Source organism: Schistosoma mansoni, assembly GCF_000237925.1.
Source record: "Schistosoma mansoni, WGS project CABG00000000 data, chromosome 2 unplaced supercontig 0171, strain Puerto Rico, whole genome shotgun sequence".
NCBI lineage: Eukaryota > Metazoa > Platyhelminthes > Trematoda > Strigeidida > Schistosomatidae > Schistosoma > Schistosoma mansoni.
Genome location: NW_017386001.1, coordinates 12,802 through 17,451, shown reverse-complemented (window position 1 = coordinate 17,451; position 4,650 = coordinate 12,802).

The following is a 4,650-nucleotide window of genomic DNA, read 5'->3' as shown; positions in this document are numbered from 1 at the left end:
TATCCCGACTCTGATTGTATATATTCTTACATATTCATAATTTCTCTTTCATAGAAATTATTATATGAAGTGAAGATGGTGTTTGGACATCTTCGTCATCAAAGACCAATTCTACGATAGGCTGCAGTCGAACGTCGAGAAGTGACCAACAAAGGACCTGACCATTGTGATGGGAGATTTAAATGTCAAAGTTGGAATAGACAATGCCGGATATGAAGACGACTTGGGACGACATGGACTGACTGGGAGAAAGGAACGAAATCGGTGAGAGATTTGCAAACTTATGTGCCTTCAATAAAATGATCATAGGTGGCACTATATTCCCACGAAAACGCATTCACAAAACGACATGGACTTCACCGGACCACACTAAGCAGAATCTAATCGACCACATCTGCATCAACAAAAAGTTCAGGAGGACGATGGAGGATGTGAGAATCAGAAAAGGAGCTGATATAGCATCAGATCATCACATGCTAGCCGCCAAGATGAAATTAAAACTTAAGAACCACTGAACAACAGAGCGAACAACATCACAAACGTTTAGCACGGCCTTTCTTCGGGATACTGACAAACTCAACAAATTCAAGATAGCCCTCATCAATAGGTTCCAGCCCTTCCGTGATCTACTCAGTTAAGAGGGAACTACTATGGCGAGCGACTTGAAAGGTATCAAGGAGGCAATCATTTCAACATGTCAGGAGGTTCAAGGTCAAAAGAAACACCATCGCAAGGAATGGATCACCGTTGGTACACTGGAACAAGAAGGCGACAATCGACAATACGCGCGCGCTACGAAGGGGTCGTTACTTTTTGGCCGTGGTCTGCATTTTTTCTTTTTTCTAGGATTCTCACTGAGCTGGATGGGTTACCTTTCCTTGGAATTACGGAAGACAACTCAATTCTGATCTGTTCACGTTTAAGCTGCAAATTTTATGCTATACGATAAGATCTTAATTTTAACTTATTGATGGTATATATGATCATATTCATACAATAACTCATAATCAAATAATTGTATATTCATTTTGGCTATACGATATAACCTTCCTCTGTCATTCCAAAAACCGTATATAATCATATTCGGCGAGGAATATAATTTCATATTTGTATTCTATTCATTATATCGTGTTTGCATGCTTCAACACACGTACTTTATGTATTTACAGGATCTATTCGGATCTCTACCTAATATCTAGAAATATATATAATCGTGTATGACAAAGCACTGTACTCACTATTCCATATACTTTCATTAAAATCGTATTTGGATAATATAACTCACTTAATTTCCGGAATCACCTGTCCAATTCGGTGAGTCTGTCATAGGTTTATTTATTTATTTTTTTATGACAGTATATTTTGTCACCACTAATACCTTCCTGCTATTCTTATCCATTGTTTTTCTACACTTTCACCGATCCTCTCGATACATCCACCCTTGTGTTAAGCATAGGTTTTGATTACTAGACTTCAGTCCTCGGCATTGATTTTCTCTTTCTTTCATCTCTATTCCCAATATTTTGTTCAATCCATCTGTTATACGTCACTTTTTTATCATGCAACAAAAGAAAATAAAGGCCCCTGCTTGTAGGCGTCCAGCCAAACGTAGGAAAACTACGCAATCTAAAATTGCTACTGACAGTTTCAATGTGACGAGCTACTCCGTTCATCCGGAAGCAGACAAGCTTTTACCAGTTATCTCCATTCCAGACGTGTTGAAGACTCTGTTGGTAAACAATGATGATAATCACAACTGCAACCATACGAATGATATAAAAAGGCTGCAAGTTGACATGAACATTCTCAATCCCCTCAAGTATCTCATCAACCCTAACCTCACAGAGACTCCAGATCAAATGAATGACATCAATAACTTCTTAGATCGTGTTGCATCAGAGGTATTTGAAAGAATAAGGCGATCTAGCAATGCAATTGTGTTTAATATACCGGACTCATATGCCCTTAAAAATATCAAAACTAGTCTGCTTAGAGCCAGCAATATGACACACGTACCATGTGTATGCTCAAGATTAAAAAGAAACCCTGATATGCACTCACCGATCTTGTTCAAATTCAACTCATCTGTAGACGCTGGTGAGTTTTTAAACTCCTCCAATTCATTGAAACAGAAACAGATTTTCAAAGATATTAAGATTCTACCAGATAGAACACCATGCCAACGAAAAGCAGGCCGAGATAACCACAGACTACCAGCATCAAACACCCAAGCGTATCATAATCCTAAAGGTCATAAAATTAAGTCCGATCCTAAGCGGACATCTAACTTTACGAATATGCAACCACCGAAAAACTCCCCTGAATCTCCTAAAGTTCAAAGCCCAAAAGAAAGTAGTCCCAATGTAGGTGATGCCCATCCTTTTAAGAATGTTGACTTAGATTCAACCCTAAGTAGTTGTACTGATTTCCAAGTCGCTGTTAGTGCAAAAACCAGTTAGTGCAACAACCAGTTACAGTGACTGTGCAACGGATAACGGGAAAACTAGTCATAAAAATTATCTGCCTGACCACACGCTTAACGTCGATATACTCGAACCTAGCAAACCATCTCAAGCATCTTCAACAACACACGACCCTCCTCAAATTACGAAGGAACCAAAATCAAACACAAACTTTGGAAATAAGCGTTTAGAACATGTTCCCTATACGTCAGGTATAAATAGCAATCTAAATTGTAAACGGCCACTTGTTCGCACACATAGACCTGATAGCCTTCTTGGTCCGGCTCCCAATATGAATACTATTCCTTTACCAAATGTTATATCCAATAATAGTGAGAAGACTTTTTTTGTACTTCCGCCGGCTTTTCTGCCGGCGACGATAAACATACTTCAAATGCTGACAAAGTTGTTGAATCTATTTCCGATCGCAACACAACTCTCACCTTAGCCAATCCTACGAGTATTCATGTAAATACCGATTGTGATTTATACTCTAACCTGATTCACCATAGTAATTCTCAATTTCTTATTCTTTCGTTCAATGTCCGCTCTCTGCCCAATAAAATTACTCACCTCAAGACCCTTTTATTGCTTGTAAATCCAACTATTGTACTTATTACGGAAACGTGGTGCAATTCATCTATATCCGATCACTCCCTGCATATAGATAACTATGTTTTCTTTAGAACCGATAGATGTAATGGATGAGGGGGCGGTCCACTTATCTATGTCCGTTCGGATATTCAGGCCTGCAAATATGAGGATAAATCCCTTGATGCTATAGACGACTCCACCTGGGTTACTGTAGACTGTGGATCTCGGAATTATCTACTGGTGGGATGCATATACAGACCACCCCATGCAGACTCTAGGTTTGACAGATTACTAACAAACATCTTTTCCATTGCTTCACACCAACCGCATACTTTTAAAATCATCGGAGGTGATTTTAATCTGCCAAACATCACATGGGATTCGACTCCGGTTTCAGGTCGACATGACAAGTTAGTTGAAACACTAGAACTTTATGGATGGGTCCAACAGGTTCGACAACCGACTAGAAGGAATAATATACTTGATTTACTATTTACAATGAACATAGATTCTATCTCAGTGCATATTGGTCAAGAGTTTTTTAAGAGTGATCACAGAGTAATATTGTGTATCATTCATTCTTTCGACGCCATACAATTGAATTCTAAAGCTGGAATGATGTACAAGAGTAGACATTTTGATCAACAAACCTGGAAACGGACTGAAAGTCTTATTCGTTGTTTACCATGGGAAACTTATTTTACCACAAATAATATTGACATTGCGATCTCTGATCTATACCACAACTTGATACACTGCCTCGACTGCACTGCTCCAATTATTAGCCATGTGGCTTATAACGCCAATAGGGGCCAGAATAATTTTAAAACTTTTAAAAGAAAGCTGAGGAAATTAAAACACTGTTACCATAAGCATAATGACCAGTATGCACTACAGATTATACTTAAGTTAATTGACAAGAGTGCTTCATCTAAACGCAAGTATTTTATGAATATAGAAAATAAAGCCCTAGGTAATAAAAGCCCAGAATTATCAATACTTCGGCTTTTTAAATCGCGTGTGAAGTCAAATTCTCTTGGCGTGACCAAATTCTTCATAGTTAACGGAAGAATTATTGATGACCCCGATATTATTTGCGAACAATTCAGTCAGCATTTCTCGCAGTGCTATAACACTAGAACTGAAAGCTGTATCAATACATTTCCAATGCTGACATGCAGACACCTGTCGAAAATTGATTTCGTACCCTCCAACATCAAGCAGGCCATAACTGCCTTGAAAAAGTCCTATGACGGTGGACCTGACGGGATTCCCTCATCATTTGTGAAATATGGTAGTAGAGGATTCCCATTATTTTGTCTAAAACTTTTCGACCTATCTATGGAATATGGGGCCTATCCATCTGTATGGAAAACATCTCTTATCACCCCAGATTCAAAACCGGATCACGCAGTGATATTGTTAACTACAGACCAATTAATTTGACATCCGTGCTGTCAAGAACTATGGAAAAAAATCATCTACAAACAGCTATTATCATTTTTGCTTTCGGCTAATCTGATTAGCCCATCCCAACACGGGTTTATGACCTAACGCTCGTGCTTCACATCGCACCTGGAATTTTTTGATCAAA